The 21,332-nt window shown below is 45.8% G+C and overlaps 1 protein-coding gene across 4 annotated transcripts in view; it reads right to left on the bottom strand.

The window, feature by feature from the left end:
• The window catches only part of TEX2 (testis expressed 2), a 117,466-nt gene extending 102,341 nt beyond the window's left edge, over positions 1 to 15,125 (bottom strand). For all 4 annotated transcript variants that reach the window (XM_032241981.1, XM_032241982.1, XM_032241983.1 and 1 more), the window contains exon 1: positions 14,969 to 15,125. The gene's annotated coding sequence lies outside the window, so the exon portion shown is untranslated. The remainder of the gene's footprint in view (positions 1 to 14,968) is intronic.
• Between the last annotated feature and the right edge of the window lie 6,207 nt (positions 15,126 to 21,332).

Here is a 21,332-nt window from a genome sequence, read left to right as displayed (position 1 = left end):
AACCCTCCTTCCCTTAGCAATAGCATCACACTTGAAAAGATGTCCCTGTGTACCCACATTGACAGACAGGGATAAGAACTAAAGGGCTGGCCGGGGGTGGTGGCTCATGCCTGTAATCCCAGCACTTTGGGAGGCCAAGGTAGGTAGACTGCTTGCAGTCAGGAGCTCGAGACCAGCCTGGCCAACATGGCAAAGCCCCATCTCTATTAAAAATACAAAAATTAACCAGGTGTGGTGGCACATGCCTATAATCCCAGCTGCTTAGGAGATGAGGCAGGAGGATCACTTGAACCCAGGAGGCAGAGGTTGCAGTAAGCCAAGATCAGATTGCACCTCTGTACTTGTGACTGGGCAACAGAACGAGACTCTGTCTCAAAGAAAAGAAAAAAAAACCCTAAAGGGCTGACCCCAGGTACCTGCCCCCCCTTACCTACTGTTTACTGCTATAAGAACAGGAAACCATATCCTCTCATTCCAACTTTTAATACCAACTTAAGCACTTGTATAAACGAGCTCCTAAAACAGAAAAGCATGGTTAAAAAAAAAAAAAAATACTCCTTTTCTCCTTAGCTTGAATACAGCACCCATCTCACTCAACATTAACCGATGGACAGTACAGCCTGCTCTGTGCTTACTCAGCAGCATGTGGAGTGAGAGGCTAGGATACTCCACTGGAGCACTGTGGGAAGGAGGAGCTGGAAGGCAGTTCTCAGGAGGAGCTGGAAGGCAGTTCTCAGAGGGGAAACTAAGGCTAATGGTTCAGTTCTCTGACAGATGCCACAAAATGGCTAAAATTCTTACAGATCACAAGAAAGCTGGGTTTTAGAAATAGTGAAATTTGCAATTTCTGGAAGGCTTCTTCGGAGCTGTGGGTGAAAAAAATATATATATATATTAGTTTTCAATTTTATTTTTTGAGATTAACACTTTGGCATTAAAAAATCATCCAGACTTCTGGAATGACCTCTTGACCATCTACCCCAGAAAATTCTGAGCCCTGAATCTGCTTGCTATACTTGGCTGCCAAAATAACTCTATCACCTAACTCAAAAACTAAACTGAAGATGTGTTTTTTTCCTTTCCTAAGATTTTTTTTTTTTTTTTTTGAGACGGAGTTTCGCTCTTGTTGCCCAGGCTGGAGTGCAATGGCGTGATCTCGGCTCACCACAACCTCCGCCTCCCGGGTTCAGGCAATTCTCCTGCCTCAGCCTCCTGAGTAGCTGGGACTACAGGCACGCGCCACCATGCCCAGCTAATTTTTTGTAGTTTTAGTAGAGACGGGGTTTCACCATGTTGACCAGGATGGTCTTGATCTCTTGACCTCGTGATCCACCCGCCTCGGCCTCCCAAAGTGCTGGGATTACAGGCTTTATTTACCTTGCCCAGCCTTTTTTTTTTTTTTTTTGAGACGGAGTTTCGCTCTTGTTACCCAGGCTGGAGTGCAATGGCGCTATCTCGGCTCACCGCAACCTCCGCCTCCTGGGTTCAGGCAATTCTCCTGCCTCAGCCTCCTGAGTAGCTGGGATTACATGCACGCGCCACCATGCCCAGCTAATTTTTTGTATTTTTAGTAGAGACGGGGTTTCACTGTGTTGACCAGGATGGTCTTGATCTCTTGACCTCGTGATCCACCTGCCTCGGCCTCCCAAAGTGCTGGGATTACAGGCGTGAGCCACCGCGCCCGGCCCTTTCCTAAGATTTTAGTACCTCCTGAAATAAAATTCACTTCAGGCTATGAGGCCCCCTCTGAACACTGCTCTGGATCACAGCCTTAAGACAAAAGCTAGGCTGACCAAATGAGTTTGGCTTCTGGCTCAGAGCATAATCAATAACCATTTCTGCTGGGAGTTTTAGCCTTAAAAAAAAAAAAGTAATGTTCCTGCTTCACTATTAACCGACCCCATCAGGATCGAATACCACTCACTGTATCCCCACAGACATTAGCCTTACCCTGGGAAATTAAAAGAAAAGCAATTCCTTTCCCACAGGTTTTCAGCTACTCTGACTTATTTTCCATTTCGATCTTACCCCTGGACCGAGCCAGACAAAGAGGGTAAATCCCTGAGGGCAGCTCCTGTCAGGCTTCCTGCAGCAGTTTCTGCTCCTAACTATAAGTGAGGTGGATGGGAAACTGGGAGGGCCACATCAGATCGCCACTGTCATGGACTACAGTCAAGCAGTCACTTTGAACACACATCTGGGCACTGAGGATACCAAGATGGCTCCTGCTCCAGGTTAGGTGGGAGCATTTCCATCGTTTTTATCAAAGGAAACAATAATAGAAGGTAGGAAATGCTCAGCTGTTAGTGAGCAACTTTAATGGTCAGGTGCCGGCCAGCCTGCCTGAACGAGAGCTCTGTTCTTACTTCCCAGCCTCAGTCACATGCTCCCTTGCCCTCTGGATGGCTTTTCCCCATTTGTCATCATTAAATCCAACACACTTCCCTCTACCTGCTCTCAGATGTAAAATTATCAGCAAGGTAGGGTTAGAATCTACCACATGGTCCACTTGTAATAGACTTCACCTTATACAAACATCTGCACGGTTTACCACACCTGCCAGAGGCCTACTTTAAAATCTGTTGATGGAAAATAACGCCGTCATCTTGGTCTGGCAGACAGCATCCTACACAACATAACTTGCTCCCCTCTCACTTTTTTTTTTTTTTTTGGAGACAGGGTCTCGCTCTGTTGCCCGGGATAGAGTGTAGTGGCACTACTTGGCTCACTGCAAACTCTGCCTCCTGGGCTCAAGTAATCCTCCCACCTCAGCCTCCTGAGTAGTTGGAACCACAGGTGCACGTCATCATGCCCAGCTAATCTTTGTTTTTGTTTTTCATTTTGTAGAAACAGGGTTTCACCATGTTGCCCAGGCTGGTCTTGAACTCCTGAACTCAAGGGATCCGCCTGCCTCAGCCTCCCAAGGTGCTGGGATTACAGGCGTGAGCCACCGTGTCTGGCTTCCCCCTTTCCATCATAAGAGGAAATGCCTTCCACCAGGTTTCCATGATCAGAGGACACAGAGTGAATCACTTACAGGATTTTTTTTTTGGGGGGGGGCCAGGTGTACCCCATAGTACTTTGCTCTAACACCAGTCTTAATGACCACCAGATCATATTTGCCTGCCTGGGCTGTTAAGGTTTCCAGCACATGGGTGCATGAGCTGCTCACCCTCAGGCATGAGTTTACAGATACTGGAGCCCCTCCCTTAGTGGTGTTCCCAACCAGCTTTGGTGCTAGTTTCCACTCAAGAGTTCCGAGGCACCACTTTGGTACCTAGAATGCTACTAAGTCACACAGCTCTCCTCATTATCTGATTCTGTGATTTTCCTGTAGCCTTTTCTCTAATTACTAAACATTAATACAAATTTCCAATTAATATAAAGCTTAAAGCCTTCTTAACTTGCAGTCTCCCAAAAAACACATTAGTCTAGCCTTCACAAAACGTCTCCTCTCTGGTTACCAGAGGTGCTGATCTGGGGAACCAGTCCCTTCCTTCCAAAAGAACATTATCTCGGCATCAAGTCCTTAGTTTTCCTATTCATAACTTCAAAGTTCCTGGGGAAGACCCAGGTTTCTCCTTCTTCCTTACTACAAGTCAGGTGGACCTGATGCGCAATGGCAGGCTCCCCCGCTCATCTGGAAGTAGGCATCAGGAAGAGAGAGAAAGGGGAAGCCTCCCCATCTGCAGTGTCAGGATTAAACACAGCTGCCCAGCTTATTTCCAACAGGGAATCTAACAACAGCAGGAAGCCTCCCCTGTGCAAGGTGCAACCAGAATTCCCTCTTATTACTGCCTAGAGCCCTCTTTAGGGTCCACCAGGTAGTACCAGGGTCTACTCAGAAACACTCAGGAAACACCCCCCACAGGCAAAGCACTCTAGTTTGCTGATGGCAGTGAGGGGGGTCAGAGGGAGAAGAAAGATACAAGTATGAGCAGGGCAGAATCCCTACTCACTAAGAAGAGAGGAAGACTACTGCACCCTTGGCTGTGGGCTGTATATGGAAGACTCCAATCTAATGGAGCCCCACATCAGTGCCTCCTGATGCTAGGTGCAGAAAACCCATCCTGAGAGGGTCAGCCTCAAATCCCATCCTTGCAACATGATGGGCAAACGCCTTTCAAGTCTAGGACAAGGGTACGGAACATGCTAAGAACCTGCTTTTGTAGGATGCTCTACGCCCTCTGTACAGTTTCCATGATAGATCCCTGTGGACTCTTTCCCCTCATTATTATCTTTCCCAGATTATTCTCTAAAAACTATTTAACTTCTCCAATAAGCCCAATTTGTTTTTGTTTGTCTGTTTTTGAGGTGGGGTCTCGCTCTGTCACCCAGGCTGGAGTGCAGTGGCACAATGATAGCTCACTGCAGCCTGGACCTCCCAGACTCAAGCAATCCTCCCAGTTCGGTACCCTGAGTAGGACTACAGGTGCACACCACCACAACTAATTTTTAAATTTTTTGTAAATAATTTAAAGATTGGGAGGGGTCTCCTTATGTTGCCCAGGCTAGTCTTGAATCTTGGGCTTAACAATCTTAAGGATTCTCCCACCTCAGCATCCCAAAGTGCTAGGATTACAGGCATGACCCACTGTGACCAGCCATATAACCAAGTTTTAAAGAGAATTCCTCAAGTTGTTTCCCCTTGTTTTCTAATGTGGCTTGCACTTTCATTCATCCACCTCAAAAATATTTAAGAAGCATGTCCAACGGATCAGATACAAAGCTTGGTACTGGGTATATAATGTGGAGCAAAATCAACAAGGTCCCTGCCTTCCTGGAAGAAGAGGAAAAGCAGGTATCTACTAGAGAATATGTAGTAACAAACTGTGATGAGTGCTACAAAGGACAAGAGAAAATGGTGGGGAGTGGTGAGGTGGGGAGTAGAGCTGTTTCCTGAAGTGGGTTCAGCTCCTAAAAAGTCTAGCTCTCTTCCAGCTGGAAACAGAAAGGTGGCCAATATGCCTGGAATACACTAAACCAGGAGGAAGGAGACAGAGGCCCAGGCTGGAGAAGGCAGGAGGGACTAGATCACACAGCACCTAAACATGTTCAAAATGTAGATTTTATCCCTCCAGCAACAAAGAAGCCTTCAGAGAGTTTGAGCAAGGATGTGACATGATCATGTTAGGATTATTTATTTGAGACAGGGTCTCAGTCACCCAGGCTGGAGTGCAGTGGTGCGATCACAGATCACTATGGCCTCAACCCCCTGGGTTCAAACGATCCTCCCACCTCAGCCTCCCAAGTAATTGGGACTACAGGCACAGGCCACCACACCCAGCTGAGTTTTTTTTTTTTTTTTTTTTTTTTTTTTGGTAAACAGGGTCTCACTATGTTGCCCAGGCTGGTGTCGAATTCCTGGGCTCAAGCAGTCCTCCCACCTCAGCCTCCCCAAGCATTAAGGTTACAGGTGTGAACTGCCATGCCTGGCCATGGTAGGAATTTTTAAAAGACCACTCTGACTGCCGGGTGGTGAAGAGATTAGAAAGGAGTAGAAGTAGATGAGGGCAGATCAGTGAGGGGCTGCTGGAGTCTTCCAAGCACAAAGATGGTTGTTTGGACCAGACTAGAACGGTGCCAGAGAAGCTTGAGAGAAAAGAACCATCCAAGAGATGTTTACAAGCTAAAAATCAGCAGTACTTGGTGCAGGACTAGATAGTGGCAAGGGGAGGTAGGTGAAGCACGCATTTCCAGTGAGGAGAAATGTCAGTTACCTCTGGCAGAAAGCACAGGCTGAGCAAACTTTACAGCTCCCTGGCACTGCACTTCCCTCAGCACCTACTTTTCAGAATTTCTAGAAAAATGTCAAACCCATCTCTTATTTACTCCTAAATCTATTCCTGAAACTGTCATCCATTTTTAACACATCTATCAAGCATCTACTATGTTCTGGGGATAAAGAGGTAAGCAGCAGCTCATGCCCTCCGCGTTGCCTAGAGGCAGCCTCTAAACCCTCCTGGCAGCTAACACAACTCCCAAAGCTGGGGGTCATCTTACCTTCTGAAACCTTCACACAAGCCACTTAATAGACTCCTCTCTAGCTCTTAGAGGCATTCCTCATGCAACAAGCAGCTTGAGTTCTTTTCACTCAGAGATTCACTCCTCATTTCATAATATTCTGAGCCCCAGGAGACATCATAGCATCAAATCAAAACTCCTCAGGTCTTTCAGCCTTGCTCTTAAAGGAAGATCATGAACGACCCCAGGCAGTTTTTCCTTCTACTACATAATCAAACTCCTTTTCTCTAATATGTACTGAGTTTGGAACCTACATGTGACCTGTGCCCTTTGATTTGTTGCCCAAATTAGTTTGTGCTGGCTTCTATCCTATCACCATGAACTAGTGGTTCAATCAACCCTGGAGCTATACTGTCCAATGTAGCCACATGGAACTATTTAAATTAAAATTAAAGCTTTGGATCAGCTTAATTAAAATTAAAGCTTCCAATTCTCCACTGCACTAACCACCTTTCAAATGTTTAATTGTCTGTTGTACCGTGATATACAGAGGCACTGCTACAGGGTCTTTGCATGTTTGATTTAAATTTCCCCTTTAAAAAATAAAAATAAAATTCAATGTATAGAAACTTTCAAACATATTAACTTGTGTTCTGTTTCATGCTACCAGTGAATGCTATAAATTGAACTTAAAGTAATATATGCCACTAAAATACTGTTTCTCAATCAGTTTCACAGTTTGGGCTTTGTGTAAAATTCATTTGCTAAGAATGTTTGGAAATAACCTGTGACTTCATCATGGGCTCATAATTTTATGAGCCATTGTGATTTTTAGAGACAGGGTCTCACTCTGTCACCTGGCTCTTAAAGGCTGTAGTGTGGTGGTGCCACCATGGCTCAAAGCAGCCTTGAATTCCTGGGCTCAAGCAATTCTCCTCCCACCCCAGCCTGCCAAGTAGCTAGGACTACAGGTGTGTGCCACTGCGTCTGGCTTTTTTTTTTTTTTGTGGAGCTAGGGTCTGACTATGTTGCTTAGGCTAGTCTCAAACTACTGGCCTCAAGTGATCTTCCACTTCAGTCTCCCAAACTGCTGGGATTACAGGCATAAGCCACTGCACCTGGCCCTTTTTTAAAATTTATTTAATGTACCTTGCACACTGCCCAGTACAGTTTCTATTTAGTAAATACATATTTAGTTAGTTACAATATATTTAGTTGCTATTGGTCATTTTGAAAGCATTCTTAATTTTGTATGCCTACTTCTCATAAACAAGTCTATAAGAGGTTTCCATGAAATGTTCATTTCAGATTCTGAATTTCAACTACCTAACACCAGCCCTATAATTATGCAGTGTGCAGACATTTTTTTTTCCAGGATATCTACCAAATGATTTTATAATCCAAAGACACATTTATACTATGACAGAAAATCCACCAAAAATGCTTCAGTATTGAACTATCTTAGAACGAGATTAGCAAAAGTTGATAATTACCAAATTGAGTAATAGATGCCTGAGATCCATTATTCTTTACTTTTGTGTATTTTTTGTTTAATGTTCCAGAGTAAAAGATGTTTTTTTTTAAACTTAGTCAATTATATACAAATTGATCAGGTCTCACACATACTTTACGAGATAATTATAACCTTATAACTTTAGTATGACTGGGTTCATAGCACTTTACTGACTATCCCAAGCCAGTGACCTGTTTTATAAAGTTCTCTCCTTGTATAATCCTGAGGCATGGTTGTTCCTTTGAATGGGGAAACATCATCAAATCTCATCAGAGATGGGTTCAGGCAGGTTTCGCACACAGCAACTCTGAGTGGTCATGTTTGGCCACCTGGCTATAAGGCCAGTAGTCTCTGTCTCCTCTTATCAGGAAAAAAGGCTAAAAGTCTCCTGCCTGCATCCAGAAACTAAAGCAGATAACTGCAGGCAGGAGCAGAGGAATAGCTGCTTCGGGTCCACCCTGCTCCACACTGAGTACTGCACCCACTGCAGAGATGCCTACAGGTAGGGCCAAGACTCCCAGGTACGGGCTGAATGCTTAGCACACCACACAAAGCTACCTTAGAATGCCCCCATGATATACCTACTTAGCTGTCTTAGTTTTACCTTCTGCCCTATGGTTACGTTACACATGGAATCATGGGAAATGCTGACTAAGAAGAGAAGCTCACCACTCCAGGTCAAGTTCTCCATGGCCCTGAGAGTCAGCAAACCCTACCCACAGTCCTTTCTGTACATGCATGGCTCTCAAGGCTCATTCAACCCTCATTGCTTCTTGGAGGTGGGAAAGTAAGGCACAAGAGGTTAAGGAACTTCCTGAGGTACCTTGAGCAGTGTCTGGTTCATGTTCTCTCCAGCCTGGCACCTTCTGGGCCTGCCCTTCCCATCATCCCCTCTCTGCCCCTCTTCACAGCAGCCAGACATCCATGTTGCTCTCTCTCCTGAAATTCTCTGCCCCACACCCACAGGTGCTGGTTTCTTCCTTTTCTTTCTTGGTGCCCTGTTCTTTTCCTTCGGAGGAAGGAAATTTTACACATATTACAATCCAATATATATGATGCATATGTCTATTGACTTGTTTGTTGTCTAGACTACACAATGTGCTTTGTGCACTCCCAAAGTGCTAGGATTATAGGAAATCTGTTTTGCTCCCCATCAGATTTCCAATGCCAAGCACAATGCTTGGCCCTGGTAGATGCTCAAATACTTGCTGAATGACAAACATTGTCCAGTCAACCCTTTCAGTAAAAAGATTTTTAATTTCTCTATCTTGAGCCTAAAATAATAAATATAACCATCTATAAGAATGCTGCCTAAAAGACAGCAGTAGGTCTAAGAAAGGGCTGAAAATTAAATAAGAGAACAAGCCAGCTTATGTCAGCTTTGAACAGCAAGAGAAATGAAGCTTATAAAATGCATATTGTGATTCTGAAAGGTTATTTGCAGGAGCAATCCAAGAGGTGGGTTTTAATCTCAAATCCTAAATAAGCTTATGACTGAAGCCAGCTCCTCTGGCCGAGTGCTGCTTTCAACTGTTAGAATAAGCTGGGGAGACACTTAATGTGTTTGTCACAATAATCTTCTTAGGGAAAAGCCCTGAGAACCAATACTCCAGGCAAATCCAGCAGACAAAGGTTACCTGGTTGCTTCAAAGCCCACCCACGTTTCCCATTCTGCCAGCTTCCACACAGAAAGGTTAGATTCTCCTCTCAATAGTCCCATTTATGCTCACAGTGACCTGGCATATGGCTTTTGTTCACCAAAGAAAAGCCTTCAAGGACTTAAGTCTTCTGCAATTCCCATAAGAGTTAATTCTTTAAGTTTAACAAAGTTCTCCCAATACAAGTAGTCCCCACTTATCTACAGTGCCAGTTACCCATGGCCAACCAAGTTCTGAAAAGATCTAATGGAAAATTGCAGAAATAAACAACTCATAAGTTTTAAACTGCATGCCATTCTGGGTAGCGTGATGAAATTTCTCACTGTCCAATCCCATCCTGCCCAGGATGTGAATCCTCCCTTTGTCCAGCAGATCCACACTGTAGGTGCTCCCTACTCCTTAGTCACTTTTAGCCATCTCAGTTATCAGATCAACTGTCACACTATTACAGTTCTTGTATTCAAGTAACCCTTATTTTACTTAACAACGGCCCCAAAGCACAAGATTAATGATGCTGGCAATTGGATATGCCAAAGTGAAGCTGTAAAGTGCTTACTTTAAGTGAAAAAGTGAAAGTTCTCAACTTAGGAAAAAAATCTTGTGCTGAGGTTGCTAAGATCTATGTTAAGAACGAATCTTCTGTCTCCCAAACTGTGGTTGTTATAACTGTTCTATTTTTTTGTTTTTTTGAGATGGAGTCTTGCTCTGTCACCCAGCCTAGAGTGCAGTGGTGCAATCTCAGCTCACTGCAACCTCTACCTCCCAGGTTCAAGCAATTCTCCTGCCTCAGCCTCCTGAGTAGCTGGGACTACAGGCGCACGCCACCATGCACCACTAATTTTTTCTATTTTAGTAGAGACGGGGTTTCACCGTGTTGCCCAGGCTGGTCTCGAACTCCTAAGCTCACGCAATCCTCCTGCCTCAGCCTCCCAAAGCGCTGGGATTACAGACATGAGCCACTGCACCTGGTCCAACTGTTCTATTTTATTATTAGTTATTATTGTTAATCTCTTACTGTGTCTAATCTATAAATTAAACTTTATTATAGGTATATAAGCATAGGAAAAAAACACGGCTTATGTAGGTTCAGTACTATCCACGGTTTCAGGCATCCACTGGGGAGCAGTACAAGCCGGTGTTCTAGGCCCAGCTATCAGTCCTTAACCTTGCTGTGTAATCTTGGACAAGTGATTTAACCTTTGTGAACCTCAGTTTTCTCATCTTAAAATAAGATTCATAATAGTATCTCCTACTCATAGAGTAGTGTAAGGTTTAAAAGGAGGAACAGTGCCTGGCACACCATTCCCCATAAATGATAGTTACTCATATTGTTATCAGCTGCCTACTGTTTTCTGTTTTTTTTCAAAGCACTATCACAAACACCTGAGACTTCAAAAATGCTGAATAAAATCATTTTCTTTCCATCATTTAATTTCTCAGATCCTTAGATTCATAAACTCGAATAATATCCATGAGACTGCTAGCAGTGGGGGATGGCACTAAGAAATCAACTTTTCGTTTTGGAAAAGACTTTTTTTTTTTTTTTGAGATGGAGTCTCACTCTGTCACCCAGGCTGGGGTGCAGTGGCACGATCTCGGCTCACTGCAACTTCCGCCTCCCAGATTCAAGTGATTTTCATGCCTCAACCTCCCAAGTAGCTGGGACTACAGGCATGTGCCACCATGCCAGGCTAAGTTTTGTATTTTTAGTAGAGGCAGGGTTTCACCATGTTGGCCAGGATGGTCTTGAATCCCTGACGTCAGGTGATCCATCCGCCTTGGCCTCCCAAAGTGCTAGGATTATAGGTGTGAGCCAACATGCCCAGCCCTGGAAGAGAGACTTCTCAAGTCCAAACCGCCAAGACTGTAGCCTCCTGACTCCAAGTCCAGTGTTCTCTCCACCCCACCAATGCCAGTCAAGGGCTTCTGACCTCCTAGCATCCCTGTCATTAATGGTGCTTCATGGACACCTCACACAGTGTAATTAAGCATTATAAGGCGTCTGGAAAGGAGCAACAAAGAATCTTGTATAACCTATGAGTTGCTTTAAAACTCATATGTAAGAACATTCACAACAGCATGGGCTTCCAGTCTTCTTATAATAATATTTACTTTAAACTTGGGATTTAAAGTTGACAAAGACCTTAATGAATAGGAAAACAAAGGGAGCTGTCTGTCCATGGCTTGTTAGCTCCTCAAGTTAATGCTTCTCACAGGGACAGGAGTCAGCCAAAGGACAGAGCTCTAGGCAAATTGGAAAATGTTCCTCCAGCCACAAATCATGGATTATTGCCTGGGCTTTGAGTGGCAAATCTTACAAGATGCTTCCCAGTTTTTCCCAGTTAACCATTCATCCTGTCAGTGGACAGCATGACCTGGTATTGGGTGCCCACTATAACCAGGGACATGAATGATCTCATTTAATTCTTACAATTACCTATAAATAATATAGGTGAACCATGGTTCACCTAAGACCACTGACTATAAGACACACTGTTATTTTATGTGCCAAAACAGGAAGCCACTGCCGACTACAACTCTAAGACCCCACAGATTATAAGATGCTTTTTTCCCCTAAAAATGTTAAGATTATACAAATTGCACTGTTTTAGCATTGCTGAAATGGGAATATTTTGCCACTTTACAGACAAAGAAACTGAGGTACGCAGAAAGTAATTTATCCTTAAGGTCACAGAGCTGGTAGATGGAGCACAAGGATACAGACCCAGTCAGCCCAGTCACCTTTCCATGGCAATAAAAGATTTCCCAACAGCCTTGTGGATTACTCAAAGCTGCAGTGGGCAGACAGGCATCTAACTCTGGCTCCAGTAGGAGCACAGGAACTCAGTAGTGCAGCAATTCTCTGAACATCTCTGAACCTGACCTTTCACATGTCCACTCAAGAGGGCACTGCAAGAAACCATCTCTAATAAACTGCCATTTCTCTCCAGGGAAAAGCAACATGATACAACAGAAAAAGCATGTTTTGTTTGCTTGGACGCAGGATCGTACTCTTGTCATCCAGGCTGGTCCCAAACTCCTGGCCTCAACTAATTGTCCTGCCTTGGCCTCCCAAAGTACTGGGATTACAAGGCGTGAGCCACTGTGCCTGACCCAAAAAACCACATTTTTGAATCAATATACTACACTAACATTCCTGCTCCACCATTTAACCAGCTTGTCACCTCAGGCAAGTTACTGATTTGCTCTGAGTCTCAGTTTCCTCTTCTGTAAAATGTGGCTATCACACCTCCCTTAAAGGGGCTCTAGGACTGGAGAGAATATATACATAAGGGGCAGAAAATAGTACCTGAGTTGGAACTCAACAATGCTCTTTTCTATACTAGTCTTCTGCTGGGACAGAATCAAAGTGTAAGCATTCCCTGTGACCTCAACAATTCCCAAGGAGACCTTCAGGAGATAAGATCAGACAGAAGAAAGTAGACCACGAGGGATATTCAGGCAAAAAAAAAAAATGAACAAGAAACACCTACAGGACAAGAGACAGTGTGTGTTTAATGAAGTTCCTAACTCTGAATAAATGAATTGATAAATGAAAAAAATAAAGTACAGGCACTTTCCATCAAAAGATACCAGTCAATAGACAGGAGGATTAATATAATTTTACATGGAACCTGACACAGAAAACTGGTCTTTGAAGATTCAATTTGATACTGAACATAATCTACAGTGAGGAGAATTTCCCCATTGCTCCGTTTTGTTATATTAAGTAATAAACTGTGTGGTTTTCCCCTCTCTTTCCTCAAGGGATTCAGAAAACCTTCCAGAAAACAGAAGCTTTTGACTTGAAGGAAAGGCAACTAATATGGCATATAGAAACAAACTCTTCATCCTTTAAAAATAACAACAACAACAAAAAACCCTTCATTATATCTATAATGTCTAGCAGTTTCTGGCATACAGCAAAAATTATTATTTTAATAATTTTTTTTACTCCAGGCAACTGCTTTCTGTCCAAAACATGCTACATATTTATTCTATCTAAAAGCCTTATCTTTCCTGCTTCTTCTCCAGAAGCATTCTAATAACATAACCTCTAATAATGAGTATCATGTTTGATGTATGCTATGTCTCTAATCTTCTCACATGATGACATAATTTGCTCTTCAAACCTCCAACACTCAGCCCAAACCAAGCTTCTGAATTTTTTCTTCCTCCTCATCTGTCCCAGCCCCTGGGTTGCTTGTCAGTAGACTCAATTACCACTATCTTCTGATCTGAATCAATTTGTTGTTAATCTGCTTCCCCTCAGGCACAGTGCCCTTTACTGGAGATAAACGTGCAAATAAGTTCAGTTCACCCACAGCCCTCCACATCCTCTCCCTCCAAGCCTTCACACTCCCAGAGGGGCCCAGAGAAAAAGAAATGATATGGCAGAATCCCACTCCATCCATATTACCTCAGGAGGCCTGTTTTCCATAACTTTAGACCAACTACCATTTTAAGGGAGAATCTGAAAGAATACCGTTTATGGGCTAGGTAAGAGCTAAAAGAAACGGCAGTTTCATTCTTCCAATATAAGACAAGCGTCTCTGTGTGACCCAGCTCTAAAACTCACAAACCTTGACAACTCAAACTCCCCCTACCCCAGAGTTCAAGGATAACTTGCCCTCCAATTTTGTTTTCCATATAAAAGTCAGTCGTTGTTTCCCTTCCAGCTTACATCTGGCTCCTGAAATGACTTCTCTAAATCCTTTGAGAATCATCAAAACATGTAAAAGACTCATTCCTTTCAGCGCGTGTGCACAGCGGTGATGGTGTGAAGACACCGGCACTTCAAACGTGAATATGGCACAAGCCCTGCCCTCAAGGAGCCCACAATTTTCCCTCAACTCTAAAAAAGGATGTTCTCCCTGGGCAGTGTCTGTAAAACACAGTGACAAAGTACTTCACGGCTCTGGAGAAAGAGCGAGGGTGGAAACAGACTTTGCCCTTACATTTGATGCCCCGTAACCATAACAACCGGTGGTTTAAGTAACTATCAACCCACTGAGGGGCTACGTTTTCCAAAAATCGTTTTCAAAAGGGGAACACTCCCCTGCACCAACTCGCATAATAGCCGTGCGCTCCGGGCAGCATGTGGTGCAATGGGGCCGGCCGTTCCCCCGCCTTCGCCAGTCCCACCGTACGGTTTCCGTGCTCAGCAGCCAGCAGCTAAGGCGTCCACGGCCACACCGCCTCCCCGCAGGGCACCTGGCGCTAGGCCTCGGCCCAATGTCACTTGTTAACCTTCCGATCCCCCGGATTTCGACACGCCGCCGCCTCCCTGCTAAAGCACACAAACCGCCCCACCGCCACCCGCGTTCTCCAGGAGTTGGAGAAAAACAACCGGGGCGCAGACCACCTCTGACAGATTCGCGTAAAAGTAACTGCGGTTCTCGACTTCCAAGCATTTCGCGTCGCGAACGGGGGGGCGGCAAGAACCCGGGGCCCCATTCATAAAATTGTAAGCCATTTTCCTCTACTTTGCTCGTGACGGTGCCTCCCTGCCAGGGGCTGAGCCCAGAGCCCCGCGCCGGGGACTGCAGGCTGAGGAGACCCGGCTGGCAGCTCCTCCCGCCGGAGTTCAGCCCGAGCCATCCGGCGGGGCCCCGAAGGAAGGGTTCGTCCGGGAGCGTCGCGGGTGGGCGTCCCTGTCAATACTCCCGCCGTGACAGAGGGGTGGAGGGGCCGACCTCTGAGCCCCGCCGCGCCAACGGCCGCCAGACCTGGCCGGTACTCTGAAGCCGGCGGGGTCGGTCCGCGCCCAGCCCGGGCCTTCCCCGCGGGGAGCTCCCCTCCACCGCCCCGGCCTGGCCCCGGGACTACTCACCCCAGATCCGCTGGCTGCTTCATCGTACTGCGCCGGCGTCCGTGCTCCCGGCAGCAGCGGCTCCGGCTTCGGCTGGGGCTCCAGCCACGGTCCCGCAGCCCAGCCGCCCGCCCGCCCCCGGGCACTGGCCGCCCCGCCCCGCCGGCGGACCCACCCCTCGCCCGCGGCCGCCGCCACCAACCAGAGGGCGCGGGGGCGGAGCAAACGGCACGCCAGACCCAACCAATCCAGTTCTACAGCGCGCCGAGGTGAGGCTGCGGAAATGGGCGAGTGATTTGTCAGGTCTGTTAAAGGGGCCACCGCCCTTGGAGCTAGGGGAGTAGTGGTGGGGAGGGGGTTACCTGGAAGAGCCCCAGGTGAGAAGGATAAGAACTTAACTCGCCCAGCGGGGCTGCATACTGGCTCCAGGTCTTTGCACTTCTTAATTTCCTCTTCCTGCAGTCTAGCAGCAAGTGCCTTTGAGAGGAAGACTGGAGAGTGAGGTGGGGTGACTGAGGCTTCGAGAAGCAGGATGTCCCGCTGGGCAAATTCACTCGATTTGGGTTTTAGAGGGCCATCAGACACATCTATCCTCGTCCAACTGCAGACATTGATTTAAAAAGGCAAATTCCCAGTTTCCCCCAGTACATACTTTTATGTACCTTTTATGATTTAAAAATTTGCCTTTTTAAATCAACTTCCCCCACCTAACTCCTGCATCCTATCCTGAACTCTGTTACGAACTTACCTAGTTCTTTTATCTAGAACTATTAGAACTTACCTAGTATTAACTACTCATTTTAGAGAGGCAATATCTGAGGCCCAGAGAGGTAAAGTTAGAATAAGCTTCCTGGGATAGCAATGCCCATTTTGCATTTATCATCTGTGAACTGGGTTGGCCGGCAGAAGCACTGACACATAGGGAGAGTTCCCTCCGCGTGTCCACAGCTCCTGTCGGTGTGTCTCCTGCGTTAATGGGTCCCAAACTTCAACGTCAGATCATCCTGGCGGGTTTTAACAAAAAGATCTCTTACTCCCACCCCAGAGCCTCTAATTCACTAAGCCTGGGATGGCCTTCAACACCCTTCCCTCCAGGTGATTCTAATGCAGGTAGGACAAGGACCACACTCAGGTGCATATTTTGAGTCTATCATAGGCATGAAATTCAAATTCAACTGGTAAAATGAAAGCCAAACTCCTTTCATCCTCAAAATTAGTAATATGGTTGGGAGACTTGCAAGTAAGGGTGCAGGTCACCTACTAAGATACTCAAAACAGAACAGAGTGAGTCATGCCAAGAACTGGAGGCACTGGGTCCAGTTGAAGCAACAGCTGAAAGTTTGAAATCCTCAAGCAGGAAGAAGATTTGATGCCTCAAACGGGGAAGCCAGTCTAGTTCTCTAACCTGTGAGACAGTGCATAAATATCTTAATGGCAGACACACTCCTGCTCACCACCAGGCCAGTCATAATCCCGGAAGAAGGCCCTGCTACTCCCACATTCCAGTGTCATCAAGCCCTGCCCACTCTCCTGGCAAATTCCTCTCCCCTTCCTAGTATCCCAGACACCTGTCTGACCCAGAAGTCACTGCCCTCAGTCTTGGAGGTCAGTTCCCTCCCACCTAGATCTTGAAGGTCTAGACACCTGTCTGACCCAGAAGTCATTGTCCTCAGACTTGGAGGTCAGTTCCCTCCCACCTAGATCTTGAAGGTCAGCTGCCTCCCACACAGATCTCAAGGTCTTGGAATGGCCTCCACACAATAACCCGGTTTTTGCTGTGATTTCTGATGGGTGTTGTGTTGCTAGGGGTGACTCTGCACCCAGATTGATCAGCCTCATCAGACTGCAGTCTCTGGGCTGCAGGCATTACTGCCTGGGGTCACCACTTGCTTCTATTATCCTTCCCAAAGGAAAAGGAATTCATGTCCCAACAGGTGAGGTTTCCAGTTGTGGTTATCTGGAAATGTGCAATAACAAAGTTATCAATGGAGACACAGCCAGAAGCTCTCCTTGGACACATCTTCAGCTGCCTACCTCAGGGAGACAGACAGAGAGGGAAAGGGTGGGGGCCCTGGAGACCCCCCTGCAAAGGTCCTTGGAAGCTGGCAATGTGCATCTCAGAGTGGCCACCAACCTCCTTGCCCTACCAGGCTCCATATAAATGTTAAATTAATCAATACATTTCCAACCAGATCTTAAACTAGAAGCTAGTAAGGTCCAGCATGAACACTTAGAAGGATCCCTTATTTTTTGAAATGCGAGGAATTCAGATACATCAAAAAATAAACAGATCACAACACAGTAATGTCTCCTACCTATGAAGAGGTTACTATGTGCCAGATACTATGCCAATTGCCTTGCACATAGTAATTCACTGCAACTTTACAGTAACTTTTTAGGGTAGATATGATCATTATTTTCTCGATTTTATGGATGCAGAAACTGAAGTTCACAGATTAGTGATGTGTCCAAGATAGCAGGGCTAGCTGAAACAAGAGCCAGTATTCATGACCCTACCCACCAGGCTTCTCCAGTGCCTGCCAGGAGGCCCTGTCTTGCTACCAGAAACAGGATGAATAACTTCAAAAGGCAAAAGAAACAAATATCACTCATCTTCATCAAAAGGAAGCACTGACTTGGAGTGTAAGTCCCATTGCTCCAACTTACCATCTGCTTGACCTTGAACAAGTTAAATAATTAAATATCTTTAAGTTTTAGATCACTCATCTATAAAATGGGAACAATAACACATTCTGCCCCCTTGGAGTGACATGAAAATAAAATCAAATGGCCGGGCATGGTGGCTCATGCCTGTAATCCCAACACTTTGGGAGGTTGAGGCGGGCAGATCACCTGAGGTTGGGAATTCAAGACCAGCCTGAACAATATGGAGAAACCCCATCTCTACTAAAAATACAAAAATTAGCTGGGCATGGTGACAAATGCCTGTAATCCCAGCTACGCGGAAGGCTGAGGCAGGAGAATCGCTTGAACCCAGGAGGCAAAGGTTTTGGTGAGCTGAGATCATGCCATTGCACTCCAGCCTGAGCAACAAGAACAAAAAATCTCCATCTCAAAAAAAAAAAGAAAGAAAGAAAGACAAGGAAAGAAAATCAAATGAAGAATATGTATGAATACTTTGAACTTTCAAATCACATTTTGCTTTTTGGGGTTTTTTTTGAGATGGGGTCTCACCATGTTGCCCAGGCTAGTCTCAAACTCCTGGGCTCAAGGGATCCTCCTGTCTCAGCCTCCCGAAGTGCTGAGACTACAGACATGAGCCACTGTGCCTGGCCCCAATCATGCTTAATAGAGTGATTTTAGAGCTTGGCATCTGTGATTCATCGTAGTGACCTATGAAAAAGGCTAGGGATTGTGATGCTAAATTCAGATATCAAGCAAGATTTCTTACTTTGTCCCCCAAACAACTACTCTATATGTACAGCATGTACAAAGTGAACTAAATTGTTTCACCTAGAATAGGATCTTAAGTCATAGAAATGCAAGCCCAGGCTAATACTCTGCCCTCTTTCTCTTCCCCCACCCTCTCAACCCTCCGGCCAGGCTTTCTTGAAACCCAGGTTTCAACTATCAGGTTAAACCCACATAGGTTCTGATATACTTGAAAGATTCCCAATTATTGCATTTCAAGATAATCCCCATTTTCTCAACAATCTCTAAACAAACCAAAAAATGGGCCGGGATCGGTGGTTCTCGCCTGTAATCCCAGCACTTTGGGAGGCTGAGGTGGGTGGATCACAAGGTCAAGAGTTCAAGACCAGCCTAGCCAAGATGATGAAACTCTGTCTCTACTAAAAATACAAAAATTAGCCAGGTGTGGTGGCAGGTGCCTGTATTCCCAGCTACTCATGAGGGTGAGGCAGAGAACTGCTTGAACCCAGGAAGCAGAGGTTGCAGTGAGCCAAAATCATGCCACTGCATTCCAGCCTGGGTGACAGAGTAAGACTCCGTCCCCAAAAAAAAAAAAAAAAAAAAAAATACTCTAAGATTTTTTTTTGTTTTGAAACAGGATCTTGCTCTGTCACCCAGGCTGGAGTGCAGTGGTGCACTCATGGCTCATTGCAGCCTTGACCTCCTAGGTTCCGGTAATCCTCCCACCTCAGCCTCCTAAGTAGCTGGGACTACAGGCACGTGCCACCATGCATGGCTAATTTTTTTCTACTTTTTGTAGAGATGAGGTCTTGCTATACTGTCCCAGGCTGGTCATGAACCCCTGGGCTCAAACGATCCTCCTGCCTCAGTATCCCAAAGTGCTGGGATTAGGCATGAGCCACTATGCCCCAGCCTAAGATTTTTAATTCTGTTTTTGACATTGCACTGTTAGAGACAGAAATGGCTAAGAAGTACAGAAAACCAAAAAGTTGATCCGCTTGTATATCTAACAAAGATTAGGGATCATTATGCCACAAGCCACACCGTTAATGAGCAATCACTGTGCATTGCAGTACCAGGTGGTGTGCTGAGTGCTGGGGCTAGAGATGAAGGCACTTTTAAACACTGGATCTAGTAGAGAAACTGACACATTGGTGGAGGTTGCAGTGAGCTGAGATCACACAACTGCACTCCAGCCTGGGCAACAGAACAAGACTCCATCTCAAAAGAAGAAGAAGAAGAAGAATGAAGAGACTGTTCAGTGGAGAACTGATGGGATAGGGTCCGAGAAGGCCCCAAGGGGACAAGGGAGTGGCCCTTGGTCAGGGTAGGAAGCAAAGTCATCTCTTGAGAGTGAGTGGGGTGGGGATGACAAAGGGCTTTGAGGGAAACTGTGAGTTCCTGGAAAAGCCACTGAGAGGAATGCAAGTGGGAGCTGCCCAATGGAGAGGGAAGATTCTGAGAGACCCTTGTGTTTGTGGTGGCACCAGGTCTGTGGAGTTGGATGGATGGCTCTCTGGGGCTTGGTCACAGAAGCCAGGTGTGGAAAATCCAGAGTTAGGGATGGACAGACAGGAGAAATACTTAACAGCTGGGGGCACTGACAACAGGGTGGTTAAAGTGATAGGTCATGGGTTCCATGCTGGATAGGAAATCCAAGGAAGAGGGAATAGATGGGAGGAAATACATGATGACAGGAAAGATGAGAGGAGGCCGACTTTGTTCGTTGGTGAAACATTCCGAGTAATGACAAGGGCAGGTGCGGCCACAGAATTGGAGTTTCTAAAAATGCTCAACTCCTGGGTTTTCTCTTCCCCTGGTTCCTTTATGGGAAATAATCCATCCGAGGACTGGGCAAGCCTCCAGCACTTTCTTTTCACTCTGCACCAGGATTGGGACTACTCTCCAAGATCGGGAGCAAGGGGAGAGCCTCATTTGTGGCTGGTTTTCCTTCTAAAATGAAAACCTGTTTATAGCCAGGACTCCCACCACCTTTGAGATGCAAGCATTTGTGGGAAGGGCTCCTTGAGAGACGTCATCAGGGGCTTTAGCGATGCCTCAAGTGGTGGATGATGCACTCACGAGAATAATTCCCTGCCATAATGGGGCAGCGGACAGTGGTGATGCCTATTATTTACTTTGCTAGTTAGCATATGAGGCCAGAGCTTATTAAAAATAAATGGCTCAAAGCTCTGTAATTTCAAGGCCCAGTGGGGAATGGTGGCTTTTAACTGATGTGGAGCAGTGCCACAGTGGAATTTCTAAGGAGAAAGACTGACATTTTCCTCTTTCTGTCCTGATTCTGTGTCTTGCCTCTCAGGGCCTTCCCAACACTCTGCACAGAAAAGGAATATGCCTTTCAGCAGATACTCCTGCGCCCTCTCGATAGCCTTGACATTGCCTGCCATCTTTGTTGCCTTCCAACCACAAGGTCCCCTGCTCGTGACTACCTTCCTCCTGCCTCCACTCCAGCACAGGAAATCCAATCTCGAGCTTGCCTGGAATCACCCTGGAACCTGTTTCTAACTCCAGGGACAGAAGGTCAGCAGCACAGCCAATGAGTGACAGCCCCAGCCCTACAGCTGGGGCACCTCTCAGCCCCACCAGAACACATCACCTCTTAAATAGCAGAGGTAGGAGGGCTCAACTGACCATTTAATGACATATACATCCACCCAAAAACAGAGGAAGGTCGGGTTCTTTTTTTGGTTCGTGACCTTGAAAAGGTGATTTATACGCCCTGATACAGAGTAGCTTAGAAATAATTGGGAGAAGTCAGCTCCCTCCCAGGTTGTTCAACGGAATTATGAGTGGACATGGTGGAATTGCTAGCTTTCAGCATTTACATGTGGTTACTTAGCACCCATTTTCCGATTTAGAAGACAAAGATATTTGGGCCAGAGTTTAAGAAAGGAAAATGTTTGAATATGTTTCGGTCAGAGTTGCCCAGAAAGCAGAGCTTGAGACAAAAGCTTGTGTGTGAATACACTAT

Source organism: Sapajus apella, unplaced genomic scaffold (assembly GCF_009761245.1).
Source record: "Sapajus apella isolate SASKATOON/1434 unplaced genomic scaffold, GSC_monkey_1.0 scaffold48, whole genome shotgun sequence".
NCBI lineage: Eukaryota > Metazoa > Chordata > Mammalia > Primates > Cebidae > Sapajus > Sapajus apella.
This window is presented reverse-complemented; position numbering and strand designations above follow the sequence as displayed.